The sequence below is a fragment of the Helicoverpa armigera genome, chromosome 22 (genome assembly GCF_030705265.1).
Source record: "Helicoverpa armigera isolate CAAS_96S chromosome 22, ASM3070526v1, whole genome shotgun sequence".
NCBI classification, from domain to species: Eukaryota; Metazoa; Arthropoda; class Insecta; order Lepidoptera; family Noctuidae; genus Helicoverpa; species Helicoverpa armigera.
This window is the reverse complement of record NC_087141.1, coordinates 974,131-998,999: the sequence shown is the minus strand read 5'-3', so window position 1 is coordinate 998,999 and position 24,869 is coordinate 974,131. Positions and strand designations below refer to the sequence as shown.

Genomic DNA, 24,869 nt, shown 5'->3' with positions numbered 1-24,869 from the left:
AAAAATTGTTACAGTTTTTTACATCACAGCATGTAAAACGGATGATGCAACTGGATCTAAGAAACTGAAAAAAAAACGTTGATAGGAATTTGCATAATAAAAGTATTATGCAACTTTCATGAAACCTTTTTAGCACCAAATTATAGTAGTCTAGTTTTAAATAACTGGATGCAATATGATCTGATTTAGATACATGAAAGAAAAGCTTTGTATATTAGTAGTTATATAACTAGAAAAATACCATATCGGTTGTCTATTTAGAGCTAGAGCAAAATCTACAAATGTAATTTGCAAAAAAAAGTTTACCCGTCATCTATGTGTTACTGACATAGGTACCTAATAGATTCGAGTACCTTCTCTAAGAAGTTGCAGTTTGAATATTAACTGCAGTATTAACATACTTTAATGTTGTAGGTACATAATCTGATAGCTACATTGACGTCTTACATCTATGAGGTTTTTCTTTATAAACAACAAGGAACGATACATTATCACGTGAATTTATCAATGAACCGCTGAAGGTACAGCGTCAGGTTGTGTCAGACTCTTACTGACTAAATCCCACCATGTTCCTCTTGGAGCCCTTTATGTACCACGGCAACGGTAACTCTTTCGAACGTAGTAGATAAAACATAACGACGTCTAAGAAACTGGTCATGAGAAGAATGAAAACGTCTTGTGGTCATTAAACAATACGTCACAAAACATGACCTGGGGCCCGATTCTCCTAATTTTACTTAAGCGACATACGATTCACATTCGACTGCGATCCAATCACGACTCGATTACGATTGAAGCGTATGTGGCATTCCGCTATTTTTCTTTGAAATAAACGTGTTTTTCCTTTTCTGTCATTCAAAAATAAATCATTTTGTCTGAAAATTTACGATTGCAATATGATTGTAGAGCAAACTACCGTATAGACCAAAATCACCAAAATAGCAGACCAATCGCAAACCTATCGAATGTCGTTGGAATACTAATGGTCTTATATTAGAATCAGAATGCCCGATATGGTTAAAACTGCTATTGCGATCATATGCGATTGGATTGCTATTCAATTTTGACATTATTCACTTAGGAGAATCGGGCCCCAGGAAAGTGCCAACACAACAGAGCCAACGTGTCTAAGAATGACACAAGTATGTGTCATTGTACAGGTAAAATGCAAAACAAAATAGTGTATCCTGATAATTATCGACGATCGATAAAAACCAGGTTATCTACTGATAGAGTTAATAATGCGCAACTGTTTTAAGGTACAGTCGCAGTCGGTATCGAAAGAAAATGTTTCGTGTAAAAATATTGCATTTTTGTATTAAAAACATTGGACACGTAGCAAAAAAGAAAACATATTTTCATATCTATTTTTGAAAATAATTATTTTGTGCAGTTTTATAGACGACCTTATAAAGGTCGCCGTCGACGTTGGATGCAGGTCGCCTCCAACAGGTATCTGTGGAGATCAAAGGGGGAGGCCTATGTTCAGCAGTGGACGTCCTATGGCTGAGATGATGATGATGATATGCAGTTTTACTTGAGAAATAAAGTTTTAATTTACTTATCATTTCCATGAGTTAAAGTAGTATTCAGTACCTTTTTTTGAGTAGTCTAAAAGCACTCTTATGTGCCAGTCGAATTCTAAAAAAAATAATCATTTTGAAAACTAGAAGTAAAACAAATTATTTACTAACGAGTAATTAGCGTTTGTACTCATTGTCTTCTTCCATTAACTAAACAATAGAAAAAAAACTCCTTTAATGATAGCAAAATATTGTCTCGTGACAAAAGATCAAATTAAAAAAAATATAATAAACAATCATAAACTTTCTGTCATGACTGTACTTAATCTACCGAAAGCACGTATGAATTAGTACTGCCATCGCCATTTTATTTCAGTCTCAATTTGCTCAAGGAAGAAACCAAACGTGCCTAGGAAGAATCGAGTGATTAGAATCGATTCATATCGATTGTTAGATTCAGTTTAAGTAATTTATTCGAAGTTTCTACAGAAAGAAGTATTTTTCTGTAAGATTTATGAATAGTTGTGAATTCTTCAATAATTTGGACCCTGGTGGACCAATGATGACAAGGAAACGGTTTAAGGGTACGTTCAAATAATAAATACATTTTAATATAAGTATTTACAATAATATGTTTGTAAATGTGTTAATTTCTATATTAATAAAATTTCTCTCATCATCAAAAAAATAGTTTTTATGGTTGGTTAAGACTTTTACTCTTAAAATTTTGAACCTTATTTACTTTTAAAAATATTTTGCCTCTTTGAAGTGTTTTTGTAAACAGTAATAAATAAATAATTGATAACGTTGACTTTTTCATGATGATGATCGTCATCGTCATCGTTTCATGAGTAGGGTATCACAATTTATTGTACTTAAAGGATATTCTTTTATTGCAGTAGTTATGTAGTTTTAAATTAATATCAAGTAAAAGTAAAATTTCTCTGCATATTTTTACATACCTTTTATTTTTTATTGATTAATTTTAATTACCATTTGTCACAGATGGGATAGAAAAATTAAGTCTTCTGGTCCAGTTTTAATTAATAATGAATAACTTTATTATTACTTTATTACATTTAACTTTACAATTGCTTTGCGATAAATAAAGAATGCACTTAATGCAATACAGTAGGCTTTTCCTTGAAGTATCAAAGAACAATAGGAAATTAGGTACTTCCCCATGCCAGCAAACAGAAGAACAAATCATTCAAACGTTATGTCTAGGAAATTCCCTAGTGACCACACATAATATACTAATGCAGTTGGTTAAGAATTTTAAATCTTATGTGAGAACAGCCGCCATGGTTGCATAACGCCCTATGAGAGGGAGGGGAAAGTGAGTAGGTACACCTGTGTCTGCGCAAACGCTCGTGCACTATCATATTATGTCCTGTGTCGCTGGCTGATCTACCTGACCGTGGTCGAGCTTCGGCTTGGAGGACACCATTATCATTTACATAACTCATCACTCCGAGTTTACCACAACCTTAGCTATTAGGCCATGGAAGTGAACGCTCATGATGATGATGATGTCCTCATAGCCGATTATCGGCCACGGCATCTGTTCTCGGATAAGGAGATTAGCCAACTGCGTAGGAAATATTATAGTGCACAAGAATATACGCAGACACAGGTGCACTCACTATTCCTTCACTCTCATAACCCGATGGGACGGTAATCCAATACGACCGGAGAGAGATCAGGTGCAGGACCGACATTTACGTGCACTCTGATGCACGGGTTTTGACGTTCCATACCGAATTGAGAGTAGGCTAGTTTTTAGCACTTTTTCACATCATATTCACAAAAGGACAGCACCCTCAAAACGCCTTTCACCACTTCCTAGTGTTATGTCTGGGAAGAAGAAGCGGTGAAGAACAAACTTCCCGACATTACCGTGTATACTACAACCTTCTTCTTCTTTTCAGAGCTGTCGCTGGAAGCGACAGTCTACCAAGAGGCGACGAACCTGATGCCTCCTCTCGACCCCCCTCAGCCCCCTCCGATGCCAACTGAATCAGTTTCCGCCTCCGAGCCATCAAATAATTTTATAAGAAGCCAATGTCTAAGTGTTGTGTTTCCTGCGCGTTTGCGCACGGAAAGGCGCGGTAAACGTAACACGTATGTATTTGCTGGGAAAGTTGCACGTCAAAGGGCGACCAGGAAAAGACTATCAAAGAAAGACCTCTGAATTGACTAAGAAGTTAGTTTTTAAGTACTTAAGGTAACTATGGGCCACACACTGCAGCCTAAACAGTCGACGGTCGATTCGATGAATGGCAATTGTTTTTTGAGAAAATCGTGATTCCAATCAAAGTTTTCTGTCGGTCTGATGCCGAATATAGGTATATTTGATCGCTGTAATGTGCACACTGCCATGCATTTCCGTAGTTAGGGTGCTTACATAAAGCGCTCGATCAAACTATCGGCGGACTAGTCTGCAGTGTTGTACTGTTGATGTAGGTAGGTAACTAGGTAGGAACTTCCTTTCTTTGGTGAATGTAAAATAAAAATTTAAAAAAATAATAAAATATTTTATTTTTGTCAAAAATCCTTCTAAGCTTTATGAAATGATCTGGTGAGCAGGCGCAGCCAATCGATTAACTTTAAACTGAAATTGGTGTTCTCATCATGAAATAATTAATTTTTACTTGAAAAATGTTACATTTTAACTTTTAATGTTACATTGCTGCTGTATCTCAGTTCCACCATTTTAAAGAAATTGCACCCAGATACAATAATTTATTATTCAGGTTTCAGTCTAAATACATAACAAAACTTGTTCTTACATAGTAGAGCCCTTTCAACATGACATCAATGACATTATACGTCGAGCTCTTATTGCCGTCGGGGTACCAGCTGTATTAGAACCAAACGGCTTGGCACGCGACGAGACGGTAAGAGATAAGACGGCATGTCGTTATTCCCTTGGAAGATGGGTAGGCCTTTAGTATGGGACGCAACCTGTGTCGATACTCTTGCGCCATCACACCTTCCAAGTTCTGCGTGCCGTGCTGCTGCTGCCGCTGCGGCTGTGGAGAAGGAGAACCTCAAGCGGCGGCAATATAGTGGCCTTGTCGAAAACTATATTTTCGAACCGTTTGGGGTTGAAACCCTCGGGTCGTGGGGTCCGAATGCCCACATTCGATTTAAAGATCTCTCTAGGCGGCTGGTTGACGCTTCTCGTGACCAGAAGGCTGGCTATTACCTCGGACAAAGAATCAGCATGGCGATCCAACGAGGTAATGCTGCCAGCCTCTTGGGCACGCTCCCAGTTGACAGCGATGGGGACGAATTTTTTGACACTTTTTAGTTGTTTGTTTTTCTAGGATAGTTTTTGATTTTTATTGTAAATATGTATTGTAAATATCTATGTAAATAAACAAATAAATAGATGACAAATAACATACCGACATATACCAAACTTTACAAAATAAGAATTAAAAAGAAATTATTGGTACCATCTGCCTAGCTTTTTCCCTACTAGGTATATGTTGGGGTTGGCTTTCAGTCTACCTGGATGCAGCAGAGTACCGGTGTTTTACAAGGAGCGACTACCTATCTGATCTGCTCAACCCAGTTACCCGGTTGTCAGATATACCTACTGACTTCTGACTACCCGTAACGACTGCCAAAGATGTTCAATGATAGCCGGGACCTACAGTTTAACGTGCCATCCGAAACACAGTCATTGGTATCCAAGTACTTACTCACTTATGGACTTACAAGATTAAGTATAATTCTATTTATCGATTGATAAACAAACCGTGGCCTAAATATGTATTCAAGGTAAAGGATTAATCAGTCATAAATTAAATTTACCTACTCACGTTAACAAGGCTTACCTATTAAGTTAATAGTTTAATGATTATTACCTAAAACTACCGCGTATGACTTTTTCACTTCTTTACTTAGTTCAGCAGATGTATTCGTTAAGTCCAATATATCGCTTTACAAAATCGAGCTACTACAGAAAATTACGGGATAAAAATAAATCAGAACTCGAAGTGACCTACGGCAAAACAGCACTAATGAATAAAAGTACATTCGTAATGGCCGTCAAAATATTTAATAAACAACCTGAACAAATGAAAACGCTAAACATGGACAATTTCAAAAAAGTGCTTTTCAAATTGTTGATAACAAAATGCTACTATTCAGTTAAGGACTATTTAGATGACAATTCAATAATTACTTCCCCTGACAATCTTATTATACATCCTAAACTGTTTTGACGATTCCGAATAAGGCTAAACAATTAACTGTTTTTATGGTACTGACACTAAATGACATCTATCTATTTTTTTATTTTTGTATTCTATGGAATTTATATTGTTATGATGCGCTTATGACAAACGTGAAAGTTTTGGGGGTAATAATTTATGATATTATGTTATGTAGACTGGGATAAGAGCAGGGGAATGACAATTATGTTAAATAAATATATTTGTACACCTTTGGGTAAAACATAGAGACATTAAATCGTACTTGTAACATCTCACATTGCTGTCATTTGACCTATGTTTACAAATAAAGCATTCTGATTCTGATTCTGATGATTAAGGGTCCGTTCAGACAGACCGGCTCGGAGAGGAGAGCAAATTTTTAACACGTTGAAAATCGAGTGCTTTGTATTTGTAGTAAGGTTTATTTTTGCATGTGCACTGCTTTTGACATTAAGAATGCTCGAAGGCGCTTGGTGTGAAATAATACGAGGAGCGGACCGGCTCCGATCGCGTACTTTTTCTCGGTCACGCAGACGTTTGGCTCGGATTGAGTCTCACGCAGCCCATCGGAGCCGATCGGAGCCGACTCCGGTCTGTGTGAAAAGAAAAATGCGCGCCGATGCTCTCCGAGCCGGTCTATCTGAACGGACCCTACTGCTCATTTGTTTTATGTATGAGAAGAAACATGTGCCTTGCAGTAGAAAAATGAAAAGGCTGACGATGAGGTACGTAAAGATAGAATGAGCATTTCTTTCATTGGTTTACACGTAACCTAAAAAGATATCTCTTTATCATGAAAAATAAATAAGGCATAACAATAACTTTGAAAAATTGTTACAGTTTTTTACATCACAGCATGTAAAACGGATGATGCAACTGGATCTAAGAAACTGAAAAAAAACGTTGATAGGAATTTGCATAATAAAAGTATTATGCAACTTTCATGAAACCTTTTTAGCACCGTGTCATTCGAAGTTTTGAATATTTTTTTCTAAATTCGGTGATGAATTGTGGCAAACAAATAGTGGTATAATAGTCAGCGGTAACCGTTTTGCAATATTCTAGTACAATAGTGGGGACGCGACTACTCTTTGCCACAAACGAGGCAACCATTTTTTTTTTAAGTGATTCTTGAACGAACGGCTCCGGTCGGTTTTGGGTCGTCTTGGAAGACCCACACAGTTGACTGCTGCTTGGAATATGGATCGCAAGCATATATCCAAGACTTATCACCCATGACTATATCATAGACATGCTTTGACTCTCCTCCGTTAAATCGCTGCGGAGTTTTGCGACACCGACTTACACGGGCTGTTTGTTAGTCGTCGCAAAGCTATTGGGCATCCAACTAGAGATCAACTTTTTTACGCCAAGTTCTTCGTGCAGAATTTTTTGGATAGTGGTCCCTGAAATGCCCACGGATGCCTCTATTTCGCAGTATGTTACATATCGGTCTGCGAGAATTAGCTGACACACGGCGTCGATATTATCTTCCGTCATGGCGCTTTTTGGATAGAGTGGCCACGTTGAAATCCTAAATATTAGCGTTCTACGGTCCTAAGGCATGGTGCTATATCACTAAATACAGAACTAATCTCTTCAAAGCACTAAAGTCGCGACAACCCCCTTTTAAAGTTCTAGAAAATGATCGCACGCAAATTTTCCTTAGACATTTCCATTTTTACAACCGACCTGCCACGTTGCAATGGACAATACAATAAAACTATTCGACCAATTTAAAAACATTCTTTTGTTTTCGAATTCTAAATTCAAGAGGATGAAAGTGGCATATATATTTGTTTTTTTATAATCGCGGGAAGTTATCAAACGACAGAACTTAATAGGCAGCCTTACGTATGTGTCATTGTACATATGTATAGAGGTAAAATGCAAAACAAAATAGTGTATCCTGATTGTGCGGGACGGACGTAGCTCAGAAGCAGGAACTATGGGTGGCTTCGAGACGTTGACGCCCCGTCGGTCGCTGGTTCGTGGACGTCTGGGCGAGTGGACTGTATTTACGATGTGGCGAGAAACAGGAATATCAGAAACAAGAATACGTTTAGACTGGTTTTAGTACTCTCTGCTACTGTGGGTTCAGGAATGCCGGCGAAATAATAAGTCTTCATATATTTTTCAGGAGTCTTGAAGGGACGAGCTTCGACGCACTACTGTTTACTATTTCACTATTTACTATTTTGCACTATTAAAATTCTATACCGATGACTACGATTGTACGGCGGCGCTTGCGCGCCGAATGAGCTCGTACCGTACTCGTACTTTACCGTAATGAGCGCCTCGACTCCTCGTCCCTCCGACCAACCTCAGTTTTATTGACCTTTCAATTTTACAGCAATATTACAAATCCATGGTACATGAGAGCATCATGGGACACATAGCGTCAGACCCCCCATGAAGTGCGCCACTGAACTATGCTATACACACCCTGTATATCTTCAGGGCTGAAACACTATAACCGAATAAACTATGAAAACTATGTGAAATCAGTCCTTGTATGAAGATTATCTCGAAATATAAAACAAACTATGGGGGTTATCTCGATACGGAAGGCAGTGTGTGTTAGGGCATTTCATGGGCTATCTGGCGATAGTAATCCTATCGATGTGACCTAAGCCCTAGTATTGACAATTTGCATGTGAAAAATTAAATGAAAGTCAAAACACAGACATTATTTATTGTTCTGTAACTTAAACTATTAACAATATTCCTTTAAAGTAAGTTATTTTCTATATACTGAGACCTAGGCTTTCAGTTAAACACTATTTCACTAATGAAAGTCTAGGATTTTTATTATCGAGAAATGTTTACATAGGCAAATCAGGCCTTAAACGGCAGAACTACCTATATGTTTATTATACACAACTATGTAGGTTAAGGCTACCACTATAAAACTATTACAATTTGCTATGAAAAAACACTATAATTTACAGATTAAAACACTATCAAAATCTGAACACAATTCTACAATGAGGGTTTTCGATACTTTTTCTGCCGCCAGGCGGCGCTTCGTATGCGTCAGGTCCAAACAGCTGTCAAATAGTATGGAATTGTAGGGTCCGAACTTATTGTTTATTGAAATTCTGTTATATTGGAAGTGTTATTGATTTTATTATGGACTACGGTCAGAATAAGGTTTCCGAACTAAAAATTGAGCTAAGAGAGAGGGTGCAAAAGTCACTGGTACTAAGGAAAAGCTTGTTGAAAAATTTGTTAACACAATATGATTTAGTTTTTTTTTATTTACTCAACCTCAATAGTAAAACAATAATGCAGTGCTTTAATTATAAAATAATAAAAAAAAAAACACTAAAATCGTTCACTATTCATAGTAAAGATAAGCACTTTAACAGTTACCTGGACCTGACGACTCGGTGCTGCCACCTCGTGGACGCCATTTAAGAAAACCCTCATTATTTAGAAGGAGGGTGCTCGTGAAAACATACAGTTACCGGCACGGATGTCGGGCTCTCGGCGGAGGAGTGGGGATCGCTTTGCGCACCTGTACGCATAAGGCAATAAGGCAGTAAATCGCTTGTGCGCAGGTGAAGGTCAGGGCTCGACATCCGTGCCGGTAACTGTACCTCGGCGCGGCTCACGGCACTTTTTGCTCATTACCCTCATCACGAAATTGTTAGAGTATAAATCAAAATCAAAATCAAAATCAAATTGTTTTTATTTCAAATAGGCCTTTGCAGGCTCTTATGAAACGTCAAATTAGTTGCACGGTTCCAAAAAGTTGGTCTCATGGAGAAGAGCCGGCAAGAAACTCCATAGACACTCTTTTAAAAAGTAATATTTTCACAAACATTCTATTACATAACAATAGTAAGCTGATAAAATTATACAATGCAATTGAAAGGTAAACAGTAAATCAATACAATCCAAAGAGAAAAGAAAAAGACGTTTAATTGCCAGGGAAGCCACACATGGAGAGATGAGTTATCGCCATATAATATCTTTATCATCAACGAAGTCTTGAATTTTATAATAAGCTTTTTTAATGAGGGTGGATTTTACAGTGTTCTTAAATTTTATATCCGAGAGATCGGTTACACACTTAGGCAGCTTGTTGTAAAAACGGACACAATTCCCTAAAAACGATTTATTCGATTTCGTTAATCTGAATCTCGGAACTACTAGTTTGTGCTTGTTTCTTGTATTAATCGAATGTATATCACTTTTAACAATAAACTGATTTATGTTTTTGCGTACGAACATTATATTTTCTAGAATATAAAGAGAAGGAAGTGTAAGTATTTCAATTTCTTTAAATAATTCTCTCAGTGACTCGCGAGGGCCGAGGCCATAAATTGCACGAACTGCCCTTTTCTGGAGTACAAATATTGAATTTACGTCCGCCGCTGCCCCCCACAATAAAATACCGTAGGACATTATACTATGGAAGTAAGCAAAATACACGAGCCTAGCAGTAGCAACGTCAGTAATCTGTCTTATTTTTCTGACTGCATAAGCTGCGGAACTCAGCCTTTTTGACATTGCTGAGATGTGGGCACCCCATTGCAATTTAGAGTCTATGGTGATGCCCAAGAAGACGGTTTATACGACGGTTATAGACGGTTTTTAAATAGTAACGCGCATACACGAACACTTAGGCATTATGATTTTGCACTCGCGGCGCACGGATACGTCTGTCGCGAACACTGATAATTATCGACGATCGATAAAAACCAGGTTATCTAGTGATAGAGTTAATAATGCGCAACTGTTTTAAGGTACAGTCGCAGTCGGTATTAAAAAAAATGTTTCATGTAAAAATGTTGCATTTTTTGTGTAATGACGACAAAATGAATAAAAAGTTTTAGATATGTTTTTAAAAATAATTATTTTGTGCATTTTGTTAGTTTTATCTGTCAGTTAGAATCTTGAAATTTAAATCATAATGGAAAGTAGAAGTAAATCAAATTATGTAATAATAATCAGAACACTTATAGGTAACTGGTTTATTTTCAGTAATTACAAACTTGAATATGTACACTATTTACAAAATTAAACTACGTTACTAAATAAAAATACTAAACACAATACATAAAATCAAATACTATATACAAGATATAAAAACATATATAAATAATAAATTACTATAAGTAATTAGCGTTTGTACTCATTTTCTTCTTCCATTAACTAAACAATAGAAAAAAAAACTCCTTTAATTATAGCAAAATATTATCTCGTGACAAAAGATCAAATTAAAAAAAAAACAACACTTATATACTTTCTGCGTTGACTGTACTTAATCTACCTAAAGCACGTATGAATTAGTACTGCCATCGCCATTTTATTTCAGTCTCAATTTGCTCAAGGAAGAAACCAAACGTGCCTAGGAAGAATCGAGTGATTAGAATCGATTCATATCGATTGTTAGATTCAGTTTTAGTATTTTTCTGTAAGATTCATAAATAGTTGTGAATTCTTCAATAATTTGGACCCTGGTGGAAAAATGCTGACAAGGAAACGGAATAAGGGTACGTTCAAATAATAAATACATTTTAATATAAGTATCTACAATAATATCGACATAGCCCACCGAATCAGCAAGCTGAAGTGGCAGTGGGCTGGCCATATTAGCCGAAGAACCGATAACCGTTGGGGTAAACGAGTTCTAGAGTGGAGACCGCGCATCGGCAAACGTAGTGTAGGACGTCCTCAGGCACGGTGGAGTGATGACTTGCGCAAGACGGCTGGCAGGAGCTGGATGCGAGAAGCCGAAAATCGATCTCAGTGGCGTGCACTTGGATAGGCCTATGTCCAGCAGTGGACTGCGATAGGCTGATGATGATGATGATCTACAATAATATGTTTGTGAATGTGTTAATTTCAATATAAATAAAATTTCTCTCATCATCAAAAAAAAAAGTTTTAGGGGTTGGTTAAGAGTTTTACTCTTAAAATGTTGAACCTTATTTACATACTTTAAAAAATATTTTGTCTCTTTGAAGTGTTTTTGTAAACAGTAATAAATAAACAATTGATTTATGAATAGGGTATCACAGTTTATTGTACTTAAAGGATATTCTTTTATTGCAGTAGTTATGTAGTTTTTACAAAAGGACAGCACCCTCAAAACGCCTTTCACCACTTCCTAGTGTTATGTCTGGGAAGAAGAAGCGGTGAAGAACAAACTTCCCAGCAATACCGTGTATACTACAACCTTCTTCTTCTTTTCAGAGCCGTCGCCGGAAGCGACAGTCTACCAAGAGGCGACGAACCTGATGCCTCCTCTCGACCCCCCTCAGCCCCCTCCGATGCCAACTGAATCTGTTTCCGCCTCCGAGTCATCAAATAATTTTAGAAAAATCCTAAGTGAAAAATGTCTAAGTGTTGTGTCTCCTGCGCGTTTGCGAGAAAAGTGCGGTAAACGTAAACCTGGGAAAGTTGCACGTTAAAGGGCGACCAGGAAAAGACTATCAAAGAAAGACCTCTGAATTGACTAAGAAGTTAGTTTTTAAGTACTTAAGGTAACTATGGGCCACACACTGCAGCCTAAACAGTCGACGGTCGATTCGATGAATGGCAATTGTTTTTTGAGAAAATCGTGATTCCAATCAAAGTTTTCTGTCGGTCTGATGCCGAATATAGGTATATTTGATCGCTGTAATGTGCACACTGCCATGCATTTCCGTAGTTAGGGTGCTTACATAAAGCGCTCGATCAAACTATCGGCGGACTAGTCTGCAGTGTTGTACTGTTGATGTAGGTAGGTAACTAGGTAGGAACTTCCTTTCTTTGGTGAATGTAAAATAAAAATTAAAAAAAAAAATATAATATTTTATTTTTGTCAAAAATCCTTCTAAGCTTTATGAAATGATCAGGTGCGCAGGCGCAGCCAATCGATTAACTTTAAACTGAAATTGGTGCTCTCATCATGAAATAATTAATTTTTACTTGAAAAATGTTACATTTTAACTTTTAATGTTACATTGCTGCTGTATCTCAGTTCCACCATTTTAAAGAAACTGCACCCAGATACAATAATTTATTCCTCAGGTTTCAGTCTAAATCCATAACAAAACTTGTTCTTAAATAGTAGAGCCCTTTCAACATGACAAATAACATACCGACACATACCAAACTTTAAAAAATAAGGATTAGAAAGAAATTATTGGTACCATCTGCCTAGCTTTTTCCCTACTATATGTTGGGGTTGGCTTTCAGTCTACCTGGATGCAGCAAAGTACCGGTGTTTTACAAGGAGCGACAACCTAAGATCTGATCTGCTCAACCCAGTTACCCGGTTGTCAGATATACCTTCTGACTTCTGACTACTCGTAACGACTGCCAAAGATGTTCAATGACAGCCGGGACCTACAGTTTAACGTGCCATCCGAAACACAGTCATTGGTGTCCAAGTACTTACTGACTTATGGACTTAGAAGATTAAGTATAATTAAGATTAAGTATAATTCTATTTATCGATTGATGAACAAACCGTGGCCTAAATATGTATTCAAGGTAAAAGATAAATCAGTCATTAATTAAATTTACCTACTCACGTTAACAAGGCTTACCTATTAAGTTAATAGTTTAATGATTATTACCTAAAACTACCGCGTATGACTTAGTGGTTAGAAGGGCATGCAGTCATCCAAGGTTTGATGATGATTTACTTAGTTCAGCAGTACCCAATAAGTATTAATTATAGCCTATTGTTAATTATTGCACCTCTATTTTTTAACTGTATTTTGCGGGTTTACCTACGTTATTAAAGACTCGGTTTAAGGCGTCAATAGTTCTTAAACATAAAGGTTCTTATAAAAGGCCAATGGCTAAGTTTACAAATACATATTCAAATTCAATTACATTAATTAGTATTAGGTATTTAATTTCCAAGCTACACGTCACAAATTGATACGTAAACTATTTTCCTCCTGCGGTTTCACAAACATCCCGGGAGAACTAACTCCTACCTAAAAATTGGCTTATATATTATTCTAAAAAATAAGCTATATTACTGTCATAAGTTTCATCAAAATCCATCCAATAGTTTTAGCGTGAAAGATAATCAAACCTATTTTATGTCAATACGTCATCATCATATTTACTAACTGGCATTTTTAATATTAGTAAGATTCCTAAAAAGGACAGGTCAGTGTAACAGTTATGTGACGTCAGAATATGAAGGACGTGTCTTCTGCTAGTGAAAGTATGACTTATACGAATTCGTACTCTCTTATGGTCTGAATTTATACCTATAACCGGACATGGTTGAAATGGGTTTTGAATTAAAGGGCCCGTACATCATTGTGACCTAGGTTTTTGTAAAGTTACTTAAGATAGGAATTTGATATTAGGTAAGTACTTGGAGACCACGCCTCGGCAAACGTAATAGTGGACGTACTCAGGCACGGTGGAGTGATGACTTGCGCAAGGCGGCTGGCAGGAGCTGGATGCGAGAAGCCGAAAATCGATCTCAGTGGCGTGCACTTGGAGAGGCCTAAGTCCAGCAGTGGACTGCGATAGGCTGATGATGAAGTACTTGTTTGGGGCTTATGTTCAAAATCGCTGGTAATTCATCAACAGATAGATGTTATCTTGGGCCGTAAGTATTCGTATTAAGTACCATCGTACTAAGTTCATTGATGATAAGTCTTCAATGGAGAAATTCCGTTCTAAGAAATCGGAGCATTAATCAAGACGATTGCTTAAGTTAGATAGCCATTTGAGACTATATTAGTCCAGGTTCCTTCAAAATACACTATTTCCTTATCATTTAGGGATAGCATTGCTACTACCAGTAAGAAGCTATCTACTAAGTAAAAAAACCCTATTACCTACTTAGAATTTGTAAAGATAGGTACTTAGACGACACTGAAATACGGAAAAGGAGCTCGTGGCATATTACTAGCCACACGAGTTGTACGATAATAAAGGTCAGACTTACCAAAGAGTATCAGGTCGCCCGGGTAACTGGAAAGAAAGAAAATACCTTTAATTACGTGAATGAAGAGACGCACATACATTAACAATTTAAAAATTTATTGAAAAATGCAGGGCTAAATACAGGTTTGAGGAGGTCAGATAGGCAGTAGCTCCATCTAAAATACTAGCAGGTACTCAGCTGCAGCTAGCCTGGAGGCCGACGTCAACATAGTTGGGAAAAGACTAGGCTGATGATGACAGAAATATAGAACTCAAACAAACTAAAAAATTATATGATACTTTTGCGTACGGGACCCTAAAATACGTCATTTAGGTCAAAATGCCATCGAGGATCATCTTGGCAGAGATTTGGAGGCATACCATTGGTTGTACGGGTTGTACCCATATTCTTGCAAGAGTTTTTTGAGTCACCTTTTGACGTTTAGAGAAGCCGGTTTCAGTTTCATAGCGACTATGTAATTTTTTAAATCTTTTGCGTCACATGTATAGGTTCGTATGAGACTTGATAGCCTTTACAGTATATCCCAGTTTCTTGACTCATCCTCCGAGCCTTTTCCCAAACTATGTTGGGGTCGGCTTCCAGTCTAACCGGATTCAGCTGAGTACCAGTGCTTTACAAGAAGCGACTGCCTATCTGACCTCCTCAACCCAGTTACCCAGGCAACCCGATACCCCTTGATTAGACCCCAGTTTCTTGACTATGGTCAGGAAAACAGAGAACCCCATTTTTTTAAGTCGGTTAAAATGGCACAGTAGGGGTTAATATGTACTCTAAGCATGAATGTTTTAAACGGTTTTCAAACTGGGAAGAACCTATATACTTTTCTGAATTAATACGTAACGGTAAACCAAAACGTCATTAGTTGTTTTTGCAATTCATTAACTGATTACCTACTTATAAGGATGTGCGAAAAGTACATTTTTTTTCTGTGTACATAATACGTACATAATTTGGTAATTTCACTTTCAAAAATGATGCATACGGTAAAAACCGTATTTTGACATACAAATTACATTCCCATAGAAATCTCGTCAGCAAAACTTTAATTGATAGCAATTAATGACTGACCACAGTCAAACCATTTCTCTGTGACACCATCTCTTTCGCACTTGGGTAAATTATAATAAACTATCTTGCTTCCGCGAATTTATCAGAAAAAAGACGTCACTGACCTCAATACTCGCTTGGACAGTTTCACAAAGTACTGAACGCACGACAACATTACATTTTAGACTCTATTTTGTATGAGCTAAGGTTGAATTTCGCTTGGGGTTCAATGGCTCTTCTAACGTAGTAAACACAGATATCGGTCGCAAATTGTTCAGTTGCTCTCTGTCACTTGGCCATCGAACGCTGTTTTGAATACAGAATATTGTTTTAAACATTTAAAAATCGAATGTTTTATTTTTCAAATCGGTGTTCTAGAACTGTGTGGTTCTGTTTTTGAATTTGGATTTGTGTTGCTGTTGCTACCTCATTCGTAAGTTTTTTTTTTGTTTTTATTTTTAAACTGCGCGGGAGTGCTTTTTTCTATTTTTGTTTTATTTTGATACGTTTTCTTCTTTATTATAATTGTTTACTATTAAAAGGACTTGTAAAATGGTGTTACTTAAATGTTATTCAATAGTTTCATAGTAATACATAAGTTTTAAGTGCATTTTCAACAGTTTCAAGTACTGATAGAATTACAGGAAAATCATTGATAACTAACCTATAAATTCAGATATTAAAACCATGCTGCTAAGCTATTTACTAGTCTTCCTTTTCATACCCTTCTTTGTATACTCTATACAATCAATTTCAGCCCAGCAGTTTACATTATCTTAAGCCAAAACAAACTAAAAGAACTAAGCATAACAGTTAAGTTATTAATTAGGCGTACATATTATTGTTTTATCACACAATGGACAATGAGTGTCCATTGTAAATAGCTTTAAAAGTAACTTGAACATAAATGAGTCAGTGCTTAAGTTTATACTAAGTATTAAAAGCAGAAATTGTAACAAAGTGCATTATACTTTAGTATCTAATAATAATATAGCAACGAAAATTTGTCTGTCTGTTGTCGCTTAGGCGTTTATATCGTTGAACTGTTTTGGATGGAATTTGGCGTGGAGATAGGAACTTGCTAGAAGATGAAATCTTAAGGTTGTGTAATATAATTATGAGGAATCATAATAGGTAAATGCCTATTCGATAATGGTGCATCACTCTTCCATACACTCTAACTGACTTCTCAAATCATCTGACTAGCCATTTCCCAAACTTTGTAACGGTTGGCTTCCAGACTTGACCAGGTGCTTCGAGTGTTTTAGGTGCAGTGACCGCCTATCCTATCTAACCTCATCAACCCAGTTACCTAGACAACCCGACACCTCTTGACTAATGATGATGATGATGATGATATAACGTGTTAGAAATGACAGGAATGCAGCCATATTCTTTTAACACAAATCCATCGTTTCTCTGATCTTCCCCTGCCTCTATATCCATCTATGTTTATACAAGTAGAGTCTTTGCCCCATTTATATTAATACCAGTGAATGATAGTTGAATATCACACTGTAGTATCAAATTGTACAATTTGATAGGTCTTTCCTGTTGTCCTATTTAAGCAATATTAGATTCAAGCACAAGTATAGTGTTATTGACATTTTAGAATTGAATTAAGTGCATGTCTTGGCTTTTTAATGTTTCGGGGATTCCCCTATTAATAAGAATATTGGAAGAGTAATAATTGTTATCTAAGTATGACTCCAAGTTCGATTGGACTTGTTTGTCTGTCTTTACCTTCTCTCTGCTTCTTTGTATAAGAAGGGGTTTTGACAAGGTCTGTGACCATTGGCAATAGTCCATAATTAAAGTTCTTCAGTGTCTTGAGATAGTCACATAAAAATAATTGAAAGTCTCCTGCTTTTTAAGTCGGTAAAAAGTTATCAATTTATTATTAGTCAGTGTCAAAAAAGTAAGAAGACTACGTTGGTCGTAATTTCTCGAAAATACATAGATATCTTTGTAGTACATAATAGTAACTTATCTCAGTGGCGTTAGCACCAATATTCAGATTGCCCATTTCGCCAATAAAATATTGCGCAAAATATGTATTTTTCCACTGCTATTTACAACTCTGTTAAGATAAAATTCTTGATCTGTCAAAAATGTAAATCTCATCATTCATGACCGAATTATTGACATGCAGATTGGTTCCGCTGGTGTTAAACAAAAGTAAAAAATATTGACAGCTCATTATCATCATCATCTGCCCCCGTCCTAATTCATTGGAGTCTCCTTATACAGAGAAGGAATGAGCGTTAATCACCACGGTTGCTCAATGCGGGTTGGTAAATATACTTAGACCTTGAGTCCAGGATTTATCAAGATGCTTTCCATCACCTTAACTCAGTCATTGGTGTCCAAGATACACTTTGGAGTACTTACATATAACTAGAAAAGTTATATTGATACTTGCCTGATCTGGAATCGAACTCGCTCGTAGTTAAGAGGCTGGTTCTGTAACCACTAGGTCACCACTAATGTTCTAGTAGTGGTTTTGAATGAAGCCATTTTTTATGGAAAATCATCAAATGACCCCTCCCGCTGTGGGTTAGCAGCATGAGGGAGTGTCAGACTCTTACTGACTAAAACCCACCATGTTCCTTCCTAAATCCTTTATGTATCAGCGCCGCGGTGACTCTTTCGAACAATGACTTAGCTCAGTGTTCAATACTGTTCAATGAACCCTAATTTCAAAACAAGATGCTGTCACGATAGGTATATTATCTCGTTGAAAACATAATATAGATCATTGTTATCATTTAGACAGTTCAGATTATAGAAAATACGACTGTAGGTGTGTGCCTACTTATATCTGGGTTATAGATAGCATATCTAGTCTCAATGTTACGGTATTCTGCGAATTTTACGGTTTTATTTGCAAACATAAACTCGATACCTACTTTCGGATTTGGTTTATGTTATAAAACGTATAGTGGAAACAACATGGGTTAATTTAAGGAAAAAGGTCGTTTACCGCATCGTTGCTTATCATCAGGTGAGATAGGGGTCAAACGCGACCCTATGGTCAATAAAAAAAACATAAACGTAAACGTAGTAATCCTGACTAGTAATTTTAAATGCGACAGCTAAGTACTCTGATCATTTGTCATACCTGTCTTGCACTTTTACACCAAATATATTGAGCGATTTAAGGTACAAATAATCAAGACCCTGTGAAAGACACTGGTTATTTTTTCTTCTTCCTCCTGCCCTGTTCCTAATTATATTTGGGGTCGCAATATGTCATCCTCTTCCATTTTCCTCAGTCACTCACTCTCTTCCTATTCATGTCGTCTTTCAGGCTGGTTATTTGAAATGAAAAATATAAAACTACTACTTAACGCCTCTTAGCTGCCTATGTTGAGAGAGACATAAAAAGCTGGACAGATACCTCCATTTTGACTCATAGATTTAACATTCACCTTTCATTCAATTGTAACCGGACTTCGAAGGTAGTACGCAATGCCATTAGTCCGATAGGTTATCTAAATCATTAATATTTCACCCGTGACTCAAACCTGTGTGGATTGTCCGAATTCCTTTCACTACGTCATTGTAGACTTTCTCTTTGGTTTAGACGCCATGTTGATTTTTTTGTTGTAACTTGTTGGTCGCGAATTGGTGTCCTTGGGTCAATATGCCACTTGAAGTAGTAGCTTTTTTTAAGAAGGTATTATATATTTATGTTGATAGAAACTATGTATTTGTATAAATAACTATACTAATTATATCTATGGGTACTGGTACAAAAATACTATTAGCTATGTGGAAATTAAGTATTTTGGTAAAACATTCCTGACACCACAATCTAGCGTGCTGGGGCTTTGGGATCGTTCGAAAGAGTACTGCGACCCTGGTACATAAAGAGCTAAAGAAGGAACATGATGGATTTTAATCAGTAAGAGTCTGACACTCCCTCAGGCTGCTACCCCACAGCATAATTTGATGATTTCCCATTTTAAATAGTCCTCAATTAACTAGAGCTTGTACTAAAAGTACCCAGTTACTAGACAACTATACTACAGATTGCATAATCATATTTAATATAAGTATCATTTACGTAATCTTACACTCCATCAATGGGTATTTTCGTTACTTCTTAATCGTGGCGAAAAGATTGGGATAACCGATTTCGATCGCTACTGTTAACATTTTATCTAACAGATAGAATCACAAAAATATAGATTTTTCCTGTTTGTCAAATAGTTTTCTGTTACTAACTGAAGATTAGATACCTACCTATATTTCGATTCCATGTATTACTACTATTATTTTAGATTATTTGTCTATGAGTCTATGACATGTTTTGATACACGTGTATCTTCCAACTCAGCTGTATCTTTCAACTTATCTTACAATTTAAGCAAATAGGTGCAAACTATGTTAAACTGGAAGCCAACTCCAACATAGTTGGAAAAAGGCTCGGAGGATGTATGCAAACTACATAATTATATTATAGAAAAAATTAAACAGAGATATGATTTCTCAATTATTGTGTGAATTAATGATTTCATCACTGTGTTTTTACCTTAACATAAAATCATCATTTCTAAAACTAACATTGGGATCTGGATTTACCAATGGTAGTTCAAAATCTTAATTCGGGAATCACGGTTCGTAAGTATAAAAGAGACTGTTCTAGTATTACTCACAATCACAATAATATTTAAATGAATATTACGAATGACTACAGTTATTAATTCCTTTTTCCTTATGGATTAAACTGCTTTTACAAAATACTGTACACAAACAAGTTCTTTGAGTTCAGTGTCATTCATTATAAATCTTTCTTCATATTCATAACGTTTAAAAAAACCTTCTTGTATGACTTTTTAAAATTAATTTGACACATACTCAAACTTTCTTCTTCATCAATGATTCACAAGGAAAAAGCTATAATATTTTTTTTACTATTTTGGAACTATTCCAAATTTTTTTGTTCATAAGTGTAATGACATGACACACACGAAAATTGCGCAAAAAAATTTCGTTCCACGCAATATTTTGGCGAATGATTCAACAGTAGCATTTATTTTCGGTATCTTATATCAGATACGATCTAGATCTATTATCATAGTTTTTATCACATAAAAATTTCAATACGAAACACGGGTAGCAAATATTATTTCCTTGATACTCTCCGATTTTATCTGATGATTCATTCCATGTCCTGTGTATAATCTCTTTTGTTTTTAGTCTGAGAATAACTTGCTTACTAACCAGACGTGGGGGATCAAAAATTAGGTCTGATCTGACTGTCTTTGACCCCCCACTGACAGCAAGTAGTTTCACTAAACTATATACCAGATCCGGCTGTTCAAGGAATTGTGGATCTCTTCAACCTTTGAGGCCAGGTAATACATGATTGATTGTAATTTTTGCACTACCATACATCTACATACTGAAGAGGCATCCGATCCTACAATTTTCGAAAGTCATCATCATCCTCCGAGCCTTTTCCCAATCATGTTGGGGTCGGCTTCCAGTCTAACCGGATTCAGCTGAATACCAGTGCTTTACAAGAAGCGACTGCCTATCTGACCTCCTTAACCCAGTTACCCGGGCACCCGAAACAATTTTCGAAATTCACCTGACTTAAAAAGCTATCTAAAAAGTTCTCAATCTATGTAACTTTCAATGTGTATTTATTTTGTTTTTTTATTATTACTTTTTTTTAGATATTTGGTTTAAAAACGTGTTAATAAATGTTCTTACACATCGAAACGTGAGTTATCTAATATATAGGAAAAACGATGAAAAGAAATACATAGAGACATAAAGGCTATCAAAAATATCTAGTTTCCTAACAAAGATTATTCTAATCGCATTTTTCCGTACACTCCGTACGTGTGTAAATTATTCAAGCTCAAGAATGTGAATTCTAAGTACTCAAGTATTTACAATTGGTAATATTAGTACGTGCGTTGACTGAAACTGTCGACTGGGCAAATATTTCTGCACTGCATTGTATTTTAATTGAACAAACAATATTAGAATTTCTGAGTAATTTGTTTGACATTCGATATGTGTATCGATTTTGATCGATTGTGTATCATAGGTCTTGGGTGGCTGCCAATTATAATGTACTAGCTGTTCCCTGGATTCCGAGGAAAGTAGGTACTTTCCGTACCTGGATAAAATATAGCCTAGTTGATCCTTTTCAGGATCCAGATTACCTGTTAATCAAATTTCATTTAAATCGGAAGAGACAGCCAGACAGAGCTATTCAGGCATTTTTTAAATAGAAATATTGTATAGTCATAATTTTTGTTGTTTATATTATTCATTATCCCTAAATATGGGGTTATGGCATTTTGATTATAATGGCTATAAAATATTGGTCTAAAAAAAATCCCAATCCTTACACGTGTACTGTCTTTCAACGTGATTTCAACTGTACATAGGTGTACTGCAACAAAACCACAAAACCCAATATCTAAACGGGAAAACCAGTCAAAAAAACAATTTCATAGAATACAAAACAATTGACAAACGGGCCGTTTTTACATAAGTCTATAATCCTCATAGAACGTCAAAAATTACTAAGTCAAACGAAAAGTGTTTTTGTAAATAGGAATGTAGCAATAAAATACTTAAGTATTCCAAATCAATGAGTCAACTGCATTCCTTAAAAAAAGGGTCCTTCAACGAAATTGTAAATTGGACGAAACCGGGGACTTTTGGGATCATGTTTCCGTTCTTAGAACTAAAACAAAGAGTGTTGATAGTGAATCATTGGTATCAGGTAGAAAGTCAAGTTAATTAGTTGAGTCATTTTACTTTAGTGCGAGTTTAAAACATAACGCCCTTTTATGGGCAGTTGAGTAAAGAGGTGTGTCGTTTAGTGGATGAGAACTTTGTTGACAAAATGTTTTGCTTGAGTATAGTTCTTGTCAAATATCTTTGCCTTCTTGAAGTTAGCTATTTTAAAGTTTTGCACATGCGCAGTAGAGATTTGTTTGTACATTTTAACGTGCGTGAAGTTACTTGCAGCCTTTGGAACGGAAAATATAATTAACGAGAATTCAAGTTTATTGCATCGGAGAAATTAGAACTGGAATACCAAATCTACTATAATGAATTAGTAGCGGTTTTTAATCGGTCATAAAAGTTTCTAGAATATAAATATCGGGTCTAGACATCTCAATAAAATGACACACTAATATGAACCTTTCTATATATAATTAACTAAACATTAAAGTACACACCTTCGAGTAAAAACCGACCAAATATATTGGGAAAATACATACTGATAACACCTAACAATATCAACCAATTTATCATTAACTAACGTACCTACTTGTAATTAATGACCTATCAACTATCTTTACAACTGCGCAGAACTTACAAACCGCATCAAAACTGGGTCAGCAATAACTAAGGTCACTGTCCACCCACAGCTTGTCAAAAATATTAGGTTTTTAGTTGACACCCACGAAATAACGGTAATTTGATTTGTACTAGAACATTACGGTCTTAGTAAACGGTATATTATGTGTCCTTTTTTTACTCGACTACAGAGGAAAAGAAAGTGTTATGTTTTGATGAAGTACTGGTCGGGATTCGTCACTTATCCGATTGGCCTTAAAATTCTTAGAAACTTGTTATAGTTTCAAAGTGACGTCGGTTTAAAAGATAAGTTTTTCTCTTGTCAGTACCTACTCTTTTTTGATTGCATTTAGTGTTGGAGATAGGTGAGATCTCATTTAAGGTAGACAGGTTATATTGTGGTTCCTCACTGTCTTGATCATCTGGTGATCATTTTTTGGCAGACGTTACGACTAGTTAGAAACAAAAAAGTCGTTCAAGCGAAAATTATTCAGTTGTACTACTTCTCAGGCTGAAAAGGTCAAATAGGCAGTCGCTCCATGTAAAACAATGGTTCTCAGGTGCATTCATATAAATTGGAAGGCGACCCCAACATAGTTGGGAAAAGGCTCGAGAGATGATGACGGGGTATTTATCTACAACTATTTAGACTGAAAGCCAATCACAACAAACGCAAAAGGCTATTCAGGATCCCTGATAATTACAATCTTTTAATCCAAATATGCGAAGCAATTTCTGCAAAACTGCTTCAAACTAGTTACAATCAAAATCACCTCATACCTCTATCGATAATTACACATACAGGATATTTGAAGAACAAAAGAACAGTATGATGCGTCAACCCTCAAATGCCACTTCCGCGCAGTAGGTAATCACTTGACCGAATAACAGATAAGTTATCGTACAAAATAATGTCTAGGTTCTAACCTTGAACTAATAATAGTTTAATTATAGTTGGTATAATTGATTTTTAATTGTTTCCTTTAATTTTCTCACGTTAGTTAATGTTTGGTGATTTGTTTTACATTGTATTGTTTTTAAATACAGATAGATTATTTTTATCTTGTATATTCGTAATATTAATGTGTAATAGAGATAACTTTACGTTAGCGTTTCTGTATAGCTGTTCCCCGTGGCTCTATCTGAGAGGACTAATTCCCGCCCTCGGATAAAAAATAACCGATATTCTTTCTCAGCTATCCCTGAATCAAATATTATTTATATCGGTTTAGGAGTTTTGGCGTTACAGCGCGACAGAGTTCCTTTACTCATGCTTAACTTGCTTTTTATGTTTTATTAGGGTTCCGTAGCCAAAATGGCAAAAACGGAACCCTTATAGTTTCGTCATGTCCGTCTGTCCGTCTGTCCGTCTGTCCGTCTGTCACAGCCGATTTACTCGGAAACTATAAGTACTACAGTGATGAAATTTGATGGGAATATGTGTTGTATGAACCGCTACAAAAATATGACACTAAATAGTAAAAAAAAGAATTGGGGGTGGGGCCCCCCATACATGTAACTGAGGGATGAAATTTTTTTTTTCGATGTACATACCCGTGTGGGGTATCAATGGAAAGGTCTTTTAAAATGATATAAAGTTTTCTAAAAAACATTTTTCTTAAAGTGAACGGTTTTTGAGATATCAGCTCTCAAAGTCGTAAAAAGTATGTCCCCCCCCCCTCTATTTTTATAACTACGGGGTATAAAATTCTAAAAAAAATAGAGGTGATGCATGCTAATTAACTCTTTCAACGATTTTTGGTTTGATCAAAGTATCTCTTATAGTTTTTGAGATAGGTTGATTTAACTGTA

At 36.1% G+C, this 24,869-nt stretch overlaps 2 long non-coding RNA genes across 2 annotated transcripts; both read left to right on the top strand.

The window, feature by feature from the left end:
- The first annotated feature begins 1,878 nt into the window (after window positions 1-1,878).
- LOC135118413 (uncharacterized) lies at window positions 1,879-4,057 on the top strand. Its single transcript, XR_010277576.1, has 2 exons — window positions 1,879-2,107; window positions 3,455-4,057. It is a non-coding gene; the product is annotated as an uncharacterized LOC135118413 (long non-coding RNA).
- A 4,568-nt stretch (window positions 4,058-8,625) lies between these two features.
- On the top strand, window positions 8,626-12,556 carry LOC126055151 (uncharacterized). The gene is made up of 2 exons (XR_010277577.1): window positions 8,626-11,256; window positions 11,960-12,556. It is a non-coding gene; the product is annotated as an uncharacterized LOC126055151 (long non-coding RNA).
- Window positions 12,557-24,869: the final 12,313 nt, after the last annotated feature.